We start from the raw sequence: 22254 nt of genomic DNA on the forward strand, positions 1-22254 counted from the left end.
TTCCCAAAAAGAAAACTTGTGGTCCAGATGGCATTACCAATGAATTCTTCTAAACGTTTAAAGAATAAATAGCATCAGTCTTACATAATCTCTTCCAGAGTATAAAAAAAGGTTTGTATTTCAATTCATTTTAAAAGCTAATATAACTTTAATACCAAAACCTAACAAAAACCTGACAAATAAAGCAATATTGAAGGGTAGTGTCCCTTATGAACAGGGATGCAAAAATTCTAAAATACACACACACACACACACACACACACACACACACACACGAATACTCACACATATCCCATTCTGTTATGCAAGATAACTGGAAAAGCGTGGTTTATACTGAGAATAAAATGTTGGTTTAACACTTGAAAATCAATTAATGCAGTTCACCACATTTACAGAACAAGAGAGAAAATCTGATTAACTCAAATGCAGAAAAAAATCTGTTAAAATTCAACACCCATTCTTGGGTTAACTAACCTTATTGTGGTAGTTATTTTTTAATATATATTTATATCAAATCATCATGTTCTGCACCTTAAACTTACACAATGTTATATGTCAATTATATCTCAATAAAGCTGGGGAAAAATTTTAACATCCATCCATGATTTAAAAAAAGAAAAAGTTTTCATTTTTGATGGCTTCATAATATTCCATATATGCCACATCTTCTTTATCCATTCATTTGTCGATGGACATCTGGGCTCTTTCTGTAGTTTGGCTGTTGTGGACACTGCTGCTATAAACACTGGGGTACAGGTGCCCCTTCAGATCACTACATTTTTAACATTGGAGTAAATACCCAGTAGTGCAATTGCTGGGTGCTAGGGTTGCTCTATTTTCAACTTTTTGAGGAACCTCCATACTGTTTTCCAGAATGGCTGCACCTGCTTGCATTCCCACCAACAGTGTAGGTGTCCACATTCTCACCAACATCTGTTGTTTCCTTACTTGTTAATTTTAGCCATTCTGACTGCTGTGAGGTGGTATCTCATTGAGGTTTGGTTTGTATTTCCCTGATGCCAGGGGATGTTGAGCACTATTTCATGTGTCTGTTGGCCATTTGGATGTCTTCTTTGCAGAAATACCTGTTCATGTCTTCTGCCCATTTCTTGATTGGATCATTTGTTCTTTGGGTGTTGAGTTTGATAAGTTCTTTATAGATTTTGGATACTAGCCCTTTATCTGATATGTCATTTGCAAATATCTTCTCCCATTCTGTCAGATGTCTTTTGGTTTTGTTGACTGTTTCCTTTGCTGTGCAAAAGCTTTTTATCTTGATGAAGTCCCAATAGTTCATTTTTGTCCTTGTTTCTCTTGCCTTTGGTGATGTGACTAGGAAGAAGTTGCTGCGGCTGAGGTCAAAGAGGTTGCTGCCTGTGTTCTCCTCAAGGATTTTGAAGGATTCCTGTCTCACATTTAGGTCTTTCATCCATTTTGAGTCTATTTTTGTGTATGGTATAAGAGAATGGTCCAGTTTTATTCTTCTGCATGTGGCTGTCCAATTTTCCCAACATCATTTGTTGAAGAGACTTTTTTCCCTTCGATATTCTTTACTACTTTGTCAAAGATTAGTTGACCATAGAGTTGAGGATCCATTTCTGAGTTCTCTCTTCTGTTCCACTGATCAATGGAATATTATGCAACCATCAAAAAAATGAAATCTTGCCATTTGCAACGATGTGGATGGAACTAGAGGGTATTATACTATGTGAAATAAGTCAATCAGAGGAAGACAATTATCATATGATCTCACTGATATGTGGAATTTGAGAAACAAGGCAGAGGATCATAGGGGAAGAGAGGAAAAAATGAAACAAGATGAAACCGAGAAGGACACAAACTATAAGAGACTCTTAATCTCAGGAAACAAACTGAGGGTTGCTGGGGCAGAGGGGAGTGGGTGGGATGGGGTGGCTGGGTTATGGACTTTGGGGAGGGTATGTGTTGTGGTGAGTGCTGTGTATTGTGTAAGACTGATAAATCACAGACCTGTACCCCTGAAACAAATAATACATTACATGTTAATAATAAAAAAAATTAATGAATTTTTAAAAATACAATTATTCACAGCTTAGAAAGCTACTCCTGTAAAAAAAAAAAAAAGAATGAATGAAATCTTGCCATTTGCAATGATGTGGATAAAGCTAGATTGTATTATGCTAAGTGAAATAAGTCAGTCAGAGAAAGACAAATACCATATGAGTTCATTCATATGTGGAATTTAAGAAACCAAACAAATGAACATAGGGGAAGGGGGAAAAAAGAGAGGAGGAGAGAGAGAAGCAAACCATAAAAGACTCTTAACTACAGAAAAAAAAAACAGGGTTGATGGAGGGAGGGGGGCAGTGGAGGGGCTAAATGTGTGATGGGATATTAAGGAGGGCACTTCTTGTGATGAGCACTGTGTGTTATATGTAAGTGATGAATCACTAAATTCTATACCTGAAACCAATTTTACCATATATGTTAACTAGAATTTAAATAAAAACTTGAAATTAAAAAAATAATTAAGATGTTAAATGTTATGTATATTTTGCCACAATAAAAATAACATCATAATGTTAAAAAAATAAAAAGCCTTTGTAAACCAAAAATAAAAAAGAATCTTCCTTAATGTGATGAAGGGCATCTGCAAAACTATAGCAAAAACCATGTTTAGTGGTGAAACAATGAAAATCTTTTCTGAGGTCACAAATAAATGATAGCTGTGATCTCCACTCATATTCAGCATTGTAATGCAGGAACTAGGCAATAAAATAAGTCATAAAAAATTAAATATATCAAGATTTGAAATAAGTGAAAATGGAATTATGTGAAGATTTCATAAAACTAAAAATAAATTGGTACTATTAATAAATGGACTCATCAGTATCTGACTATAAGATCAATATTCAAAACTCAATTATATTTCTCTATAATACAAAAAAAGTTTAGAAAATGAAATTTTTAAAAATTAAAAAAATTTAAAAGCCCTTTATAATAGTATCAAATAACGCTAAATAACTAAGAATAAATTTTAAAATTGTGCAAGATCAGAGCACCTGGGTGACTCAGTCAGTTAAGCGTCTCTTGATTTTGGCTCAGGTCATAATCTCAGAGTTCTGAGATCAAGCCCTGCATCAGACTCTACACTCAGCACAGAGTCTGCTTGTCCCTCTCCCTCTGCTCCCCACCCCACACTCTCGCACTCTCTCGAATAAGTAAAAAATCTTCTAAAAAATTGTGCAAGATCTATATACAACAAACTATGTAAAATACTGAGGGAAAAATAAAAATATAAATAAATGGACAGATATGCCTGTCTACAGATTGGAAGACCCCATTTGGTAAAAATAAGTTATTCACAACACTGAACTATAGATTCAGCACAACTGCAATACAAATTCCAGGAAGGTCCTTTATTGTATGGAATGTGGCAACCTGATTCTAAACTTTAGAAGGATAAAGTCAAGAATTATACTACCAGATTATCAGGACTTATTAAAATATTTTGTACTTAATTGAATATCTATTGGCTATTCACATAAAAGTGAAAGGTTCTTTCATACCCTCTTACATCATACATATATATTGATATTATATGTTATATATATTGATACGTGTATATCTATATATGTGTATATCAACATACAAATTGTGTGTTTTGTGTGTGTGTGGCTTCTAGAAAATAAGATATTCATGACATTGGGTTTGGCAAGGATTTCTTAAATGGAACAAAAATGTACTAACCATGAAATAAAGATTGATGTATTAGATTACGTTAAAATTATAATTACTGTTCATCAAAAAACAAAGGTGTAAAAAGACAAATTCAACAGTGTAGGAAAAGATGTATGTAATACATATATTTTATAATGGACTAGTACTCAGAATGTTAAGAGCTACAGATCAGTAAGAAAGTTGTAGACAACTGAATAGACAAATACACAAATGATTTCAACAGACTTTCAAAAAATTGTTTAAGACATTCAAATGGCAAACAGCATATGAAACCATAATCAAACTCATAAGGCATAGGGAAATGCAAATGTAAACTACTATGAGATACAAAAACATACATATTATAATGGCTAAAATTTAAAAGTATAACAGTACTAAGTGCTGAAAAGGATGGAGAGCCATAGGAACTCTTTTATATTACTGATGGACATGTAACTTGCTGTGAAAATTTTGGAAACTCCCTGGCAGTTTCGAATAAGTTGTATATATGTATATCCTATGACCCAGCAATCCCACTCCTAGTCATACAAACAAGAGAATTGAAAACATGTATTCAGCAAAAAAAAAAAAAATCCAAATTCCTATATATAAAATGGATATATAAAATGTGGTTTATTTATAGAATGGAATACTACACAGCATTGAAAATGAACTATAGCTAATGTAATGACATGAATGAATCTCAAAAACAGTGTTAGGTCAAACAAGCCATACACAAAGTAGTACCTATTGTATTATTGCTTAAATAAAGTTCAGTATCAGGTGAAGTTAATCTGTAATATAAGAAATAAAGCTTGCAGTTATCTTGAGAAGGAGAATGTGGACAGTGACTGAGAAAAGGCATGAAGGGATGGTTTGAGCTGTTATTTTTCTATTTCCCAATCCAGGTAGTGGTTACATGGAGTTTTACATTTGAAAAATATTCATTGAGCTGTACAGTTATGATTTTGAATTTTTATGTATGTTATACTTCAATTAAAAAGTTTACTTTAAACAAACAAACAACAAACTACTGAAAAGAAGACGAGACAACAACAACAAACTACTGAAAAGAAGACCAGAATAAATGACAACATAGCATGTTTCTGCCTGGGAAGAGCTAATTAATTAAAAGACACCAATGTTGGAGGGTGTCTGGGTGGCTCAGTCAGTTAAGTGTCTGTCTTCAGCTCAGGTCATGATCTCAGGGTCCTGGGGTCGAGTCATGAATTGGGCTCCCTGTTCGGCTGGGAGTCTGTTTCTCCCTTTCCCTCTGCCCCTCCCCCCTGCTTGTGCATGCTTGCTCTCTCTTTCTCTCTCTCCCTCAAATAAAATCTTTTTTAAAAAGACACCAATGTTCCAAGCTTATTTATAATTCAACGTAATCCTAATAAAAGTCCCAACACAATTTTCTTAAAATAAAGCTTGTCAAGTTTAAAGTTCATAGGAAAATGCTTGCAACTAATTTTAAAAAAGGGAATTTGACCTAATAAAGAAAACATACTATAAATCTAACAAAATAAAATATTGTAGTACTAGAATAGTTGCATGTTGATATCTGTATGCACCAAAACACTAGTAACAGATGTTGCCTTCTAGGAGAGGAACTGAGTGGTTGTTTGAATAAGAATGAGAAGATTTACTTTTCAGTCTATACCACTTTGTACCCTTTGGATTATGACCCTTGTACATGAGTTGCTTATTAAAAAGGCAAATTTTAAAAATTTAAAGCTTAGCCCAAAAGAAAGAACAGGAAGAAATGATGGCCAGGGATTTAATCAATACAGATCTAAAATGTCTGAACTAGATTTTAAAACAACAATTATAAGGATACTACCTGGACTTAAAAAAAAAAAAATAGAAGACCCTAGAGAATCCCTTACTTCTGAGATAAAAGTACTAAAATCTAGTCAGGCCAAAATTAAAAATACCATAATCAAGATGAAAACCTGAATGGATGCCGTTGGGTGACAATGAGGATGGATGAAGCAGAAGAATAAATCAATGATATAAAAAATAAGATTATGGAAAATAATAAAACTGAAAAGAAAGTGAAAGAAAAGTATTGAATCATGAAGGTAGACTTAGGGAACTCAGCAACTCCTTAAAGTGAAATAACATTCATATCATAGGAGTCCCAGAAGATGAAGAGAGAGAAAAGGGGGCAGAAGGCTTACTTGAGCAAATTATAACTGAAAACTTCCCTAACCTGGGGATGGAAACAGACATTGAAATCCAAGAAGGACAGAGAACTCTCATTAAATTCAAGAAAAGCTCTCCATTCCTAAGAAATAGCATAGTCAAATTCACAAAACACACAGATAAGGAAAGAATCCTGAAAACAGCAAGGGAAAAAAAAGTCCTTAACCTATAAGGAAACACAGATCAGGTTCACATACAAACTTGGCAGGGCAGGAGACAGTGACATAATATATTCAACATGCTAAATGAGAAAAATATGCAACCAAGAATACTTTATGCAGCAAGGCTATCATTCAGAATAGAAGGAAAGATAGTTTCCCAGACAAGCAAAAACTAAAGGCGTTTGTGACCACTAAACGAGCTCTGCAAGAGATATTAAGCAGGACTCTTTGAGTGGGGGGGGGGGGGACAAAAAACAAAAGCAACAAAGACTAGAAAGTAATGGAGAACTTCACCAGAAACACCAACTTTACAGGTAACACAATGGCATTATATTCATAACATTCAATAATCACTCTGAATGTAAATGGACTAAATGCTCCAATCAAAAGACATAGGGTGTCAGAATGGGAAAAAAACAAAGACCCATCTATATGCTGCCTACAAGAGACCCATTTTAGACCTAAAGATACCTGCAGATTAAAATGGAGGGGATGGAGAATCATCTATTGTGCTAATGGGCATCAAAAGACAGCAGGACTAGCCATAAACGTATATCAAACAAACTAGATTTTATTTTTTTAATTTAATTTTTGTTTAAAGATTTTTTATTTATTTATTTGACTCAGAGAGAGACAGCGAGAGAAAGAACACAAGCAGGGGGAGGGGGAGGGGGAGAAGCAGGCTCCTGCGGAGCAGGGAGCCCGATGTGGGGCTCGATCCCAGGACCCTGGGATCATGACCTGAGCTGAAGGCAGATGCTTAACAACTGAGCCACCCAGGCGCCCCTAATTTTATGTTATGTTATGTTAGTCACCATACAATATATCATTAGTTTTTGATGTGATGATCCATGATTCATTGTTTTCATATAATACCCAGTGCTCCATGCAGTACCTGCCCTCCTTAATACCCATCACCGGGCTAACCCATCCCCCATGCCCCTCCCCTCTAAAACCATCAGTTTGTTTCTCAGAGTCCATAGTCTCTCATGGTTTGTCTTCCCCTCCAATTCCCCCCCCCTTCATTTTTCCCTTCCTTCTCCTAATGTCCTCCATGCTATTCCTTATGTTCTACAAATAAGTGAGACCATGTGATAATTGACTTTCTCTGCTTGACTTGACTCACTGAGCATAATCTCCTCCAGTCCCATCCATGCAGATGTAAAAGTTGGGTATTCATCCTTTCTGATGGCTGAGTAATATTCCATTGTATATATGGACCACATCTTTATCCATTCATCTGTTGAAGGACATCTTGGCTCTTTCCACAGTTTGGCTACTGCGGATATTGCGGCTATGAACATTGGGGTGCATATGGACCTTCTTTTCACATCTGTGTCTTTGGGGTAAATACCCAGGAGTGCAATTGCTGGGTCATAGGGTAGCCCTATTTTTAATTTTTTGAGGCACAACCACACTGTTTTCCAAAGTGGCTATACCCACTTGCATTCCCATCAACAGTGTAAGAGGGTTCCTCTTTCTCTACAACCTCTCCAACATTAAACAAAATAGATTTTAAACCAAAGACTGTAACAAAAGATGAAGAAGGGCATAACATCATAATTAATGGGTCTATCCATCAAGATCTGACAATTGTAAGTATTTATGGCCCCAACTTGGGAGCACGCAAATATATAAAATCAATAGCAAACATAAAGAAACTCATTGATAATAATACAATAATACTAGTTGATTTTAACACACTACCTACAGCAATGGACAAGTCATCTATGCATAACATCAACAAGAAAACAATGGTTTTGAATGACACATTAGACCAGATGGACTTAACACATATATTCAGAACATTTCATCCTAAAGCAGCAGAATATGCATTCTTCTTGAGTGCACATGGAACATTCTCCAGAATAGATCACATACCGGATCACAAATCAGCCCTCAACAAGTGCAAAAAATTGAGATCATACCATGCATATTTTCTACAATGCTATGACATTTGGAGTCAACCACAAGAAAAAATTTGGAAAGACCACAAATACATGGATGTTAAAGAACATCCAATTAAACAATGAATGGGTTAACCAGGAAATTAAAGTGGAAATAAAAAAGTACATGGAAGTAAATGAAAATACAACACTCCAAAATCTTTGGAATGCAGCAAAGGCAGTCCTAAGAGGGAAGTATGTTGAAATATGTCTACCTCAAGAAGCAAGAAAAGTCTCAAATACACAACCTAACCTTACACCAAAAGGAATTGGAAAAGGAATAGCAAATAAAGCCTAAAGTCAGAAGAAGAAAAATAATAAAGATTAGACCAGAAATAAACAATATAGGTACAAACAAACAAACAAAAAATAGTAGAATGGATCAACAAAACTGAGATGGTTCTTAGAAAGAATTAAGAAAATTGCTAAACCCCTAGCCAGGATTTTCAAAAAGAAAAGAGAAAGGACCCAAATAAATAAAATCACAAATGAAAGAGGAAAGATCACACCACAGAAATATAAAAAAATAGAATTTTATGAAAAAATTATAGCCAAAACACTGGGCAATCTGCAAGAAATGGACAAATTCCTAGAAATATACAAGCTACCAAAACTGAAACAGGAAGAAATACAAAATGTGAACAGACCCATAACCAGCAAAGAAACTGATTCAGTAATCAAAAATCTCCCAACAAACAAGAGTCCAGTGCCAGATGGCTTCCCAGGGGAATTCTACCAGACATTTAAAGAAGAATTAATATCTACCCTTCTCAAACTGTTCCAAAATATAGAAATGGAAAAAAAAAAAACTTCTAAACTCCTTCAATGAGGCCAGCATTACCTTCATTCCAAAACCAGACAAAGACCCCACTAAAAAGGCAAATTATAGGCCAAGATCCCTGATGAACATGGATGTAAAAATTCTCCACAAGATACCAGCAAATCGAACCCAACAGTATATTAAAAGAATTATTCACCACGATCAAGTGGGATTTATTCCTGGGCTCAAGGGGGTGGTTCAATATTCACAAATCAATCAACCTCATACACCACATTAATAAAAGAAAGGATAAGAACCATATGATCCTCTCAATACATGTAGAAAAAGCATTTGACAAAGTAGTGCATCCATTCAGCCTTCAAAAAAATAGGGATAGAAGGAACATACCTCAACATCATAAAGGCCATATATGAAAGACCCACAGCTAATATCATCCTCAATGGGGAAAAACTGGGAGCTTTTCCTCTATGGTCAGGAAAAAGACAGGGATGTCCACTCTCACCATTGTTATTTAACATAGTACTGGAAGTCAGCCTCAGCAATCAGACAACAAAAAGAAATAAAAGCCATCCAAATAGGCAAGGAAGAAGTCAAATTTTCACTACTGGCAGACAACATCATACTCTATGTACAAAACTCGAAAGACTCCACCAAAAAATTTATAGGACTAATACATGAATTCAGCAAAGTTGCAGGATATAAAATCAATGTACAGAAATCTTGCATTTCTATACACCAATAATGAAGCAGCAGAAAGAGAAATCAAGGAGTCAATCCCATTTATAATTGCACCAAAAACCTTAAGATGCCTAGGAATAAATCTAACCTAAGAGGTAAAATATCCTTACTCTGAAAACTATAGAACACTTATGAAAGAAATTGAAAAGGACACAAAGAAATGGAAAAACATCCATGCTTATGGACTGGAAGAACAAAAATTGTTAAAATGTCTATAGTACCAAAAGCAATCTACACATTTAAAGCAATACCTATCAAAATGCCACCAGCATTTTTCACAGAGCTAGAATAAACCATCCTAAAATTTGTATTGAACCACCAAAGATCCTGAATAGCCAAAGTAATCCTGAAAAAGAAAAGCAAAGCTGAAGGCATCATGATTCCAGATTTCAAGTTATATTAGAAAGCTGTAGTGGTCAAGACAGTATGGTACTGACCCAAAAAGAGACACATACATCAATGGAACAGAATAGAACACCCAGAAATGAACCCATAACTATATGGTGAACTAATCTTTGACAAAGCAGGAAAGACTATCCAATGGAAAAGTTTCTTAGGGGCACCTGGATGGCTCAGTCAGTTAAGCATCTGCTTTCAGTTCAGGTCATGATCCCAGGGTCCTGGGATCGAGCCCTGCTTTGGGCTCCCTGCTCAGTGGGGAGCCTGTTTCCCCCTGTCCCTCTGCTGCTTGTGCTTTCTCTCTCTCTCTTTCCTGCTCTCTGTCAAATAAATAAATAAAATCTTTAAAAAAAGAAAAGTCCCTTCAACAAATGGTGTGGGAAAACTGTACAGCAACATGTAGAAAAATGAAACTGGACCACTTCTTACACCATACACAAAAATAAATTCAAAATGGATGAAAGACCTAAATGTGAGACAGGAAAACATCAGACTCCTAGAGGAGAACACAGGCAGCAACCTCTTTGGTCTCGGCTGCAGCAACTTCTTACTAGACACATCATCAGAAGCAAGGGAAACAAAAGCAAAAAATCAACTACTGAGACTTCATCAAGATAAAGTCTTCAGCACAGCAAAAGAAATAATCAACAAAACTAAAAGGCAGCATATGGAATGGGAGAAGATATTTGCAAATGTCATATCTGATAAAAGGTCAAATCCAAAATCTATAAAGAACTTATCAAAGGCAGGAGAAACAAAAGCAAAAATGTACTGGGACTTCATCAAGATAAAAAAATTTTGCACAGCAAAGGAAACAGTCAACAAAACTCAAAGGCAACCTATGGAATGGAAGATATTTGCAAATGTCTTATCAGATAAAGGGCTAGTATCCAAAATCTATAAAGAACTTATCAAACTCAACACCCAAAAACTAAAATATCCAGTCAAGAAATGGGCAGAAGACATGAACAGACATTTCTCCAAAGAAGGTATCCAAATGGCCAACAGACACATGAAAAGATGCTCAACATCACTCATCATCAGGGAAATACAAATCAAAACCATGATGAGATACCACTTTACACCTGTCAGAATGGCTAAAATTAAAAACACAAGAAACAACAGGTGTTGGTGAGGATACAGAGGAAGGTGAACCCTCTTGCAACTGTTGGTAGGAATGCAAACTGGTGTGGCCTCTCTGGAAAACAGTATGCAGGTTCCTCAAGACATTAAAAATAGAGCTACCTTACAACTCAGCAATTGCACTACTAGGTATTTATCCAAATGATATAAAAATACAGATTTGAAGGGGTACATGCACCCCAATGTTTATAGCATCACTATCAACAATAGCAAACTATGGAAAGAGCCTAAGTGTCCACAAGCTGGTGAATGGATAAAGTGGTATATATATATACAATGGAATATTACTCAGCCACAGGAAAGAATGAAATCTTGTCATTTGCAATGACTTGGATGGAGCTAGAGTATTTATGCTAAAAAAAAAAATCAGTCAGAGAAAGACAATACCATATGATTTCATTCATATGTGGAATTTAAGAAACAAAACAGAGGAACATATGGGAAGGGGGAAAAAAGAGGGAAACAAATCATAAGAGACTCTTAATGACAGAGAAAAAACTGAGGGTTGATGGAGGGAAGTGGGTAGTGGTTGGGCTAGATGGGTGATGGGTATTAAGGAGGGCACTTGTTATAATAAGTACTGGGTGTTATATGTAAGTGATGAATCACTGAATTCTACTCCTGAAACCAATATTGCATGGTATTTCAACTAACTAGAATTTAAATAAAAGTTTAACAAAATTTATCTATGAACATTGGGGTGCATGTGGTCCTTCTTTTCACTACATCTGTGGTCCATATATACAATGGAATATTATTCAATCAGAAGGGATGAATACCCAACATTTGCAACAACATGGACGGAACTGGAGGAGATTATGCTAAATGAAATAAGTCAAGCGGAGAAAGACAATTATCATATGGTTTCACTTATTTATGGAACAGAATGAATAGCGTAGAGGACATTAGTAGAAGGAAGGGAAAAATGAAGAGGGGGGAAATAAACCATGAGAGACTATGGACTCTGGGAAACAATCTGAGGGTTTTAGAGGGGAGGGGGTAGGGGGATGTGTTAGCCCAGTGATGTGTATTAAGGAGGGCACATATTGCACAGAGCACTGGGTGTTATACGCAAACAATGAATCATGGAACACTACATCAAAAACTAATAATGTACTGTATGGTGACTAACATAACAAAATAAAAAATAATAATAATGACAACAAATGCAAAAAATTGCAAGTATAAAATATTAAAATATTAGAAATTAAAAAAATAGAAAAGGAATAAGTGAAATAAACATAGGGTCCCAGAAACAGATCCACATGTATATAGGAATTTAGTGCAGCATTAAAGAGCAATTTATGATCAATAAGGAAATTATGGACTATTTGATAAATTGCACTGGACAAATGGCTACTCATTTAAAAAAATCTGAGACTCACATAAACAATGGAATATAGTGCTACTAGGTATAAACAAATACTAAATGTAGTCTTGAGATAGGAAATTCTTCCAAAGTAAAACCTAAAACTCATAAGGCATGAAAGGTAAAACCAAGAGATTTAAGTACACATTAATTTTAAACTTCTCTGCAACAAAAAGCCCTCATTGATAAAGTTAGAGATAAGCAAGAGACTGGGCTATAGAAACAAAATATTAATGTTCCTGTCATATAAGGGATTAATATGAATCAGTAACTAAAAAATGAGATGAAACAAAATACAAAATTGAACAAAGGATATAAAAAAACAATTCACAAGAGAATACTACAAATGAATAATAAACATAAAAATATATTCAACCTCAATAGCAATTAGAGATATACACACTAAAATAACCAGACATTTGCATTTAAAGACTATGGAAAGATAACTAATATATTAATTTAAAAAGTTGGCTGTTGTAGAGTTGGGGGAAGAAAACAAGATTGATGAGGATTTCAATAAGAACAAAATTTCTGTTGTATATCATTATTTATTTTATTTTTGAGCTATTCGTTTTCTCAGAGTCCCAGCATTCTTTCAAAACCAAATATTCTTCCGTTATTCCCTATCTCAGTGAATGATGCCATCATCCATCCAACTACAGAATCCAAAACCTAGAAATCATCTTTCACATCTCCCTCTCCAACATCTCCATACCATTCTATTTAAAGTTCTACCAATTATACCTCCAAGCCCTTTTCAAAACATCATGTCTCTTCATGTGTTCCACTACAACCTTAGTGCAAGCTGTCATGTATTCATTCTTAACCACTGCTAAAACTTTATTCACACAAGAAATATTTACTTGGCATCTACCTTGTATCTGATACAGTGTTAACATGTTTCCTGGAATCTACTTTCCTTCTAAACTATCCTATACACTGCAGTCAAGTTTAGCATTTCAAAATCTGATTTTGTCAGCAGCTCCCCCACCACTTTAAATACCTTAGTGGCTTCTTCAAAGTACAGACATACCTTGGCAATATCACAGGTATGGTTCCAGACCACTGCAATAAAGCAAATATATCAATAAAGTGAATCAAAATTTTTGGTTTCCCAATGCATATGGAAGTTATCTTTACACTATACTGTAGTCTATTAAGTGCACAACATTATGTCTAAAAGAAGAATGTACATACCTTAATTTTAAAAAATACTTTATTGCTCTAAAATGCTAACCAATATCTGAGCTTTCAGTGAGTCATAATCAATGATCACAGATCACCATAACAAAGATAATAATAATGAAAAAGTTTGAAATGATGCGAGAATTACCAAAACATGATATAGAGATATGAAGTGAGCAAGTGTCTTTGGAAAAATGGTGCCAATAGACTTGCTGGATGCAGGGTTGCTGCAAACCTTCAATTAGTTAAAAATATCTGCAAAGCAAAATCAAATGAAGCACAATAAAATGAGGTATGTCTGTAATCTTTAGGAAATTAAAAATTATTAACCTAGGAAAAAATTAACTGCATGATCAGGCACAAACTACTTTTTCTGCCCTATATTTACATCAGGATCAGGTCTACCATAATCTCAAGCCACATGGTCCTCCTTTCAGATCCTACAATGCAGCATATTGTTTATTTTGCATAGACATCATATCCCCATAAACTCAATAGCCCTTTGCCTAGTAAACTCTTAAAAAAAAACAAATAGAAAGCATTCTATAATAATTAGTATTTATAATCAAATACACCAATAATTGCATTATATAGCAACTGATTGAATGCTCTAATTAAAGGCAAATATCAGACTGAATGCACAAAAACTATGTTACAAGACATAGCATCTAAAATATAAGGATGCAGAAAGTTGAAAATAAAAGGTTGGAAAGAGATATGCTAAACATTAATTTTAAAAAGGCTAATTTGATTCCACATGTAAGTAAAATAATATGGTATGTGTTTTTCTCTGTCTGACTTGTTTTACTTAGTATATATAATACCTTTTAGGTCCATCTGTATTGTCACAAATGGCAAGATCTCATTCTTTTTTATGGCTGAGTAATATTCCACTGAGTATATATACCACATCTTCTTTATCTATTTATCTATCACTGGACATTTGGGTTGCTTCCATATCTTGGCTATTGTAAATAATGCCACAATAAACATAGGGGTATGTGTATCTTTTCAAATTAGTGTTTTTTTTTTCCTTTGGGTAAATACCCAGCAGTGGAATTACTAGATCATATGGTAATTCTATTAATATTTTGGGGAACCTCCATCCTGTTTTCCACAGGATGCACTGATTTACATTCACAAACAAACAAACAAAAAAAATAAAACAGCTTCTTAAATACTGAGAACAAGCTGGTGATTGCCAAGGGAGAGGTAGGTGTAGGGACAGGTGAAGTAGATAAAGGTGGATTAAGAGGTACAAATTTCCAATTATGGAATAAATAAGTTGCAGGGATGAAAGGTACAGCATAGGTAATATAGTCAATAATATTGTAATAATGTTATATAGTGACAGATGGGGACTACACTTATCATGAGCACTAAGTAATGTATATAATTGTTGAATTAATATGTTGTACACCTGAAACTAATATAACATTGTATATTAATTATACTTCAATTTAAAAAAAAAGAAAGCTGGCTTGTCTAAATCAATATCAGACAAAGTAGACATTAAGAGAAAAATCATTACTAGCAATAAAAAGAGACACTTCAGAATGATAAAAGATCCCATTTACAAGAAAGATATAACAATTCTAAATTTGTATGTACCCAATATTGCCTCAAAAGATATGAGTAAGATATGAGATGAAGAAAAACTAGACAAAACCACAATAAGAAATACAATATCATAGTGGAAGATTTTAATACCTCTTTCTCAGTAACTGATGAAACAAGGAGAAAAAAACATCAGTAAGGATATACAACAACTGAATAACATTAACAAATTGGACCTAACTGACATATATGGAATACTATACTCAACAACTGAAGAATACACATTCTTTTCATAAACACATGGAACATTTATATACACTGAACATATTTTAAGACAAAGGTCAGCAAGCTCCTTCTATAAAGGGCCAGAGAGTAAATACTTTAGGCTTTGTGAGCCTCATGATACTGTTGTCACATATTTTTCTTTTTTTAATCACCTTTTTAAAATGTAAGAAAAAAAAACATTTTTAGATCAAGGGCCATACAAAAGCAGTCCATAAACCAGATTTGGCCTATGGACCACAAATTGCTGACCTCTGTTGTAGGCAACTCTCAACAAATTTCAAATTGAAATTCTACAGAGTATACTCTGACCACAGTGCAATTAAGCAAGAAATAATCAAATGACAATTAGAAAATCCACATCATTTCCGAATTAAGAAATACACTTCTAAATAACCCTGGGTCTAGGAAAAAATCACATTGAAAATTAGACAACATTTTAAACTGAATAATATTGAAAATAATACATATGAAAACTTAGGGGCTACAGCTAAAGCCATGCACAGAGGGACATTTGTGACCTTAAAAGCATATATTAACAAAGAAGAAATGTTGAAAATCAATAAGCTAGCATCATTTCATTAAGCTAAAACAAGAAAAGCAAATTAAACACAAAGACAGTGAAAGGGATTAATTAAGACCAGAAATAAATGAAACCGAAAACATATAATCAAGAAGATCAACAAAAACAAAAGTTGTTTGAAAATAACAAAACTGATAAAACTTTAGAAGGACTGATGAATAAAAAAAAGAGAAAAAGCCCAAATAAATTGTGGAACATAAAGGAGATATAAGTACAGGTCCTACGTGTAGATATTACAAATATCATAAGATAGGGGTGCCTGGCTGGCTCAGTTGGTGGAGCATGTGACTCTTGATCTCAGAGTCATGAGTTTGAACCCCACTTTGGGTGTAGGGTTTACTGAAAAAAATAATAAAACCTTTTTTAAATTTATAAGATACTATGAAATACTTTATGCCTTTGATTTGAAAATATAATTAAAATATACAAATTTCTAACAATGTGCAACTTACCAAAACTGACTCAAGTCAAAACAGGAAATCAGAACAGTACCACAATATTAAAGAAATTGAACCTGTAACTTAAAACCCTTTTAAGGACATCACCAAGATGGCAAAGTAGGAGGCTGTAGGTTCCATCTCCCCCAAAAGATCATAGATAGCTATTCATGAACAAAAATAGCTCTGGGAGAGCTTAAGAGGCTACTTAAGAAGCCAGCAATACAGTAGAACAAAAAACCTGAGAATAACTGCACACAAAGGGAAAGATGAACAGTTTCTTTTGACTGGCATTATCTTGTCCTCCAGGCTGGCACTGCTCAGTGCTGGCACCCCTAGAAAGAGTCTCCCCACTCTGGGACACGGAGACAGGGGTGAGTGACCATCTTCCCCAGCTTTTCAAAGTACCACACAAAGGACCTGCTTTGATTTCACCCCACCCAGACTGGCAAAGCTGAGACATATAGAGATGACTAGGAACAAGGAAGAAAACAGGGGCTACCAGTATCAGCCACAGCCTGCTGTGCAGAGGACCCCAATAAATTTCCCCACTGAAGAAACCAATGGCCAGCATAGCTATCATAAACTCCCTGTAGATTTCACTAGTTATTTTCCTACAGGTAAAAACGTTCACAGATGGCAAGCACCTGAGTCCTTCCCTGTTCACTACCCCACAATCTCTGCCAGAACTCAGGATCCACACCAGCAGCTAGCCCAAGCCTCGACGTCACTGACCATCAGGGAAATGCAAATCAAAACTACAATGAAATATCACCTCACACCAGTCAAAATGGCTAAAATATACAACACAAGAAACAATAGGTGTTGGTGAGAATGTGGAGAAAGTTACTATCATGAGCTCTCATCTCCCTCCATATCTCTCCATGATCTAATTCTTCTTCCATATCTAGGTTTGATCTTCTTGAAAGCTAACCCATTCTTTGCTGCCAAAATTAGTTTTGAAAAATGCAATTTTGATCCTGTCATTTAATGTTTAAAGCCCTTTAGTGGCTTATATATGACATCAGTATAAGGTCTAAACTTAATATGGCCCACAAGACACCACATACTACTGAAGTGGCTAATGTTGTAGATCTTTATGTTCCAAGCTTGAGCGTCACTTCATTAATGAAACTTTGCCTCTCCTATCCCCCACTAAGCTAGGTCTGTATTTTAATTGCTTTATAACGCTCTTTACTCCAGCATTCAGCTTACCTTCAAATTACTTATTCAAAGTATTCCTTCCTTTTTAGATTGTGAGTTCCAACAGAGCAGGGACGGGGTCTATCTGATTCACTATCACATCCTCAACACCTAGCACAGTGAACTGAAATATTTAACATACTCAATAAATAGATATTAAAGTGAAAATAAAAAGATCTTTTGTCTCTCACCAAAAAAACCAAACACTCAAGAAAGGGGTTCATAAAGTAGAACTTGAAGACATCTGAGAAGTTTTTCAGAGACTGATGACACAGAAATTCTAATAAGTGAACACTGACCTTGTCGATTTGGGCCACAATGTTCACAGGTAAATTCTGCTTGGGGTTACAGCACACCAAAACATCTGGAAAACTGTCACCCATCTATATGTATTGCTTACATGACCCTAAACATCTTTATATGAGAATACAGGTTATAGCTCAAATTATTTTTTTACTTGCCTCCAGGAGGTACTTGACAAAGCAACAAAACCATTTATAGACAGAGACTCACAGACCCGCCAATTAGAGACAGTAATTCAAGAACTAAATCACCAAAGAAGGAAAGACACCATGTGTAATTTACACAATCACCTCGGGCTGCTGGCCTGATTTATAACTATCTCTATTCTAAGAGTGCATTGACTCATAGTCCCTTCCAACTCAGCATCCAGATTCCAAAACATTCACCCTGCAGACAGTGATTCAGAGCCCTGGCTCTATGCTATGCTGCTGTATCCTGCCTCTCATCCAAAGAGCTACTCTCAATTATAGTCCCTGGGGCTGCAGGCAGACAGATGAAGCTGTATACTAAAGAGTAACTGCAGATTTGTAGTTTGTCTCCAGGGTACAGAAGCTATAAACAGGAATGTGCAATCTACATTGTTCAGGCAACCTACCTTTATCTAAAAATGGGAAATCTACAGACCAGACACAAAAATAGAGAAAGCTTATGTTCATATATACCACTTTCAACTTCCAGACCACACTGAGCATATAACTGAGAGCATTGTTGTAACATGGATACTGCCCTGGGTCCCCAAATGCTTCTGAAAACTGTGTCATTTATAGATTGCTAAACAGGCCCTCAGAAAGCAGGAGGAAATCGCTCCTGGAGTAAAGATGAGAATGAGGTCTAAGACTGATTATCTACTTATTTCTGACTGGGTGTTAATGCTGCTGGAATGCCACTTGTAACAATTAGATATTTCTTACAAACATTTGGCAAGTATACACCCACTCCCCAAGAGCAAGAGTTTCTTTCTCAAACTAATCCCAGCTAAAACCTGAGAAAGATGGATTGAAAGAAAGCAAGGAATGGGGGAAAGCAATACAGACCACTGAAAAAGAAGAATGCTCTTAATTAGTCGCCAATGTAGAAGTAGAATAAAGAAAATGAGAGGTTGATTAAGGGATTCAGGCACAGAAATATAGCCAAGCCCTTGTATCAGTGAGAGAAAGCAGAAGCTTGAAGGTTAAAGGAGAAGAAAGAATGGAATTAAAAGAGAGGGAAGAAGAATAACAGTATACATGGGCAAATGAGACAGGTTAGAAAAACTAGTAGGAAATAAATTTAACCAAAGAAACACAATCAGAAGAACAAGTTCAGCCATGTCGGACTTCCTAGTGTTTGCTAAATGTTCAATTTACTATTCCTATCAATCTACTTCCAATATATTTCTCAAAACTATCTTCCTTCTCCTTCCCTCCCTCCCTCCCTCCTTCCCTCTCCCTCTCTCCATATAACACACTATTAAAGTGGTATTGGTCTCCTTACATTCACTGTGACTACTTTTAAACTGCATTAAATCATTCTTCAACAGCAACCTGAGGGGCCTATTAAAAGGCAGATCAAATTATTTTACCCCTTTGCTTAAAACTATTCAAAGCCTTGTATGGTGACTAACATAACAAAATAAAATTAAAAACAAAAAACAACAACAACAAAAACAAACAACAACAATAAAAAAAAACTATTCAAAGCCTCCCTACTACAGTTGGGAAAAGACTATAAACTCTTGAATTTGGCCTTAAAGGTCCTTTAATAATTAGCAAAATTCTATCTCTCCAGCCTGAATTCCTACTACTTGGTTGCTCACTGTCAGTGCCATATTAGCCTCCTCTCACTATCTCTAAGGCATTGGCACTATGCCTTCCAACCTTACAGATGACCTAAGCCCATAGAAAAACCTCCATTGGGCCATTCACCCTTCTAGAACCAATGAAGACCCAAAGGTTAGTTGCTACCTCATCAATTTCCTCCATTTCTGTTTCAAGTTCCAACATTAACCTAGTGATCATAACTTTTTTTATATACTACTGTCTCTTCCTCCTGTCACAACAAGACCCTCCTGCTTAGGTAACCATTGCTGCCCACTTGACCTAAAAAAATTCCTCTGCTATTTTGACCCAGCCTATGTAGACCCATGCCTCCATTGCTTCACAATCTAGAGTGATACTCAGGTATATAAATGTTAGAATCCATGATTACAGATTAAGCATGGAAAACTAATCAAGGAGAACTCTTTAAAACTAAGGCCTCAAATGGCAAGTAGTCATTATTCGAAAGGAAAATTATTATCCATCTAGAAATCCCAAGGTATCATTATGTCAAGCTAGCAATGTAGGTTCATATAGGAAAAATCTCCTCCTCAGCTCCAAACATAAAATACTTTATAGTAATGATAACTAAATCATAAAACATAGTTTAAAAATAAAAACACAACCACAACTGCTTAAAAAAGAATATAAAAAAGAGAGAAATATGTCCATGGAGTTGAAAAAAACAAACAAACAAAATAAACCTAACAATAGAGACACCTAAAGTCACTCACCTATTAGGGAACACCAAGAGGCAGCCAGGAGTTCAAATCTGTGGGAATTGTCTCATGGTAGCAAAGTTAGATTACTGAAGAAAACCAGAAAGGGAAATAAGAATTTCCCGCCTGTGCATTATGACTTAAAAATTTCTATGATATGTACACATAGCTGAGATTGGAAACTGAGGTGTGACCAGTGTGATAAGAAGTATCAGAAATAGCTATGCAACTGAGACTGGTATCATATCATCCACTGGCTGAAAAATTGGACTTTTTGTATCCTCATGGAACAAAAATCCCAAACTGACAATATAAGAACTTGTTCTGAACTGGGGAGCTGATCAAATAAATCATAATCCAGCCAGACCCAAAAGGAATGAGTATAACAGATAGAATAACTGAATTTTCTCATTTAAGGTAAGCTTGCAACAAATTAAAATTCCAAGCCTACAAAAAAAATCTTAAAAAAGTAATAAATTCAAGAAATGTGAGGTTAAAGTCCTAGGGAAATATAGTAATTTAAGAAAGACTTTAAAACAAATGTTTGATATTCTCAAAACACTCTAGGAATAAAGTTATGAAAAGCAAGAACAAGGGATTATAAAATAAAAAAGACATGCAAATCAGAAAATGTGTATATTTAAAAAATCCTATAAATCAAGACTATAGACTCTGAAATAAAAGCTCAAAAGATACCATAAATCCTGAACTAGATATGGCTAAAGAAATAGTTAATTTTAGGATGTTTCTAAGAACCAGACTCAGAATGAAACACTGAGACATAAAGACAAAGAAATTGATAAAATAAAAAAGAGGTTAAGAGACCTGGAGAACAGACTTAGAAGCTCCAAACAAAGCCTAATAGTGGTCCCAGAGGTAGAAAATAATGACTACAAGAAAGTGATAATGGCAGGTGTATGTGTGTGTGTATATATATAATTTAAATTATATATATGAAATTTTATACTAATTTAAACTATAATAGTTGTGGGAAAAGAAAGGTACTTGTATACATTCTGAGAGTTTACCACCTACAGACTTTCAAGAGAAAATAATTATAAGAAATATGTAAGAAATTATAAACTACAAGATTTTTAAAAACTTGAATCCTTCCCAGTTAAAGATAGTCAATTGAACATAAGAATTTGTTTCTGCTTTGTACTGAAAACCCACTAAAGTGGCAGTAAAAGAATTTAATTAAAAAACCAACAAAGAGAAAGGGAGATGTGACCAAAAAAAAGTTTACAAGACTTCTTCAACCCTATTTATCCCTCAGAATATAAGGAATTAGATCTGTATCCTTCAAGGGAGATACTTAGAATATTAATTTCTGTTGAATCTTTTAGTCCAAAAGAAAGGACCTACAAACATTGACATCATAGTTCTCAACAAAACAACCTCAGCATATAATATACCTACCTATTCACTCACCATTTCCAATCAGTTTTTAATGTTCCACTCTTCAACAGGAACAACCAACCAAGAACCAGAAGACCCACGAAGGTGGGTAGCCTGTAGATGCTAGAAAAGGCAAGGAAATGAATATTCCTCCAGCGTCTCAAGAAAGGAACACCAACTTTGCCTTGATTTTAGCCCTGGAAAACCTCCAGAACTATAAGAAGATAAACTTGCATTGTTATAAAGCCACTAGATTTGTGGTAATTTGTTACAGTGACAACAGAAAATGAATACAATATATTACCCGGCTCAGCTATGAATGGCATTAACATAGTCACAACACAAAATTATAA

At 35.0% G+C, this 22254-nt stretch overlaps 1 protein-coding gene across 4 annotated transcripts in view; it reads right to left on the bottom strand.

Moving 5' to 3' along the window:
* GABRA3 (gamma-aminobutyric acid type A receptor subunit alpha3) overlaps positions 1 to 22254 on the bottom strand; it is a 401128-nt gene that overhangs the window by 356159 nt on the left and 22715 nt on the right. The window contains exons 2-3 of one of the 4 annotated variants that reach the window (XM_073887885.1): positions 21935 to 22024; positions 13472 to 13503 (exon numbers count right to left, since the gene is read on the bottom strand). The exons of 2 other annotated variants lie outside the window; for them this stretch is intronic. The gene's annotated coding sequence lies outside the window, so the exon portion shown is untranslated. The remainder of the gene's footprint in view (positions 1 to 13471; positions 13504 to 21934; positions 22025 to 22254) is intronic. One more of the 4 variants, XM_073887884.1, reaches the window with a different exon arrangement.

This window comes from Callorhinus ursinus, unplaced genomic scaffold, assembly GCF_003265705.2.
Source record: "Callorhinus ursinus isolate GAN/ISIS: 27379988/994484 unplaced genomic scaffold, GSC_fseal_2.0 scaffold84, whole genome shotgun sequence".
Classification (NCBI taxonomy): domain Eukaryota; kingdom Metazoa; phylum Chordata; class Mammalia; order Carnivora; family Otariidae; genus Callorhinus; species Callorhinus ursinus.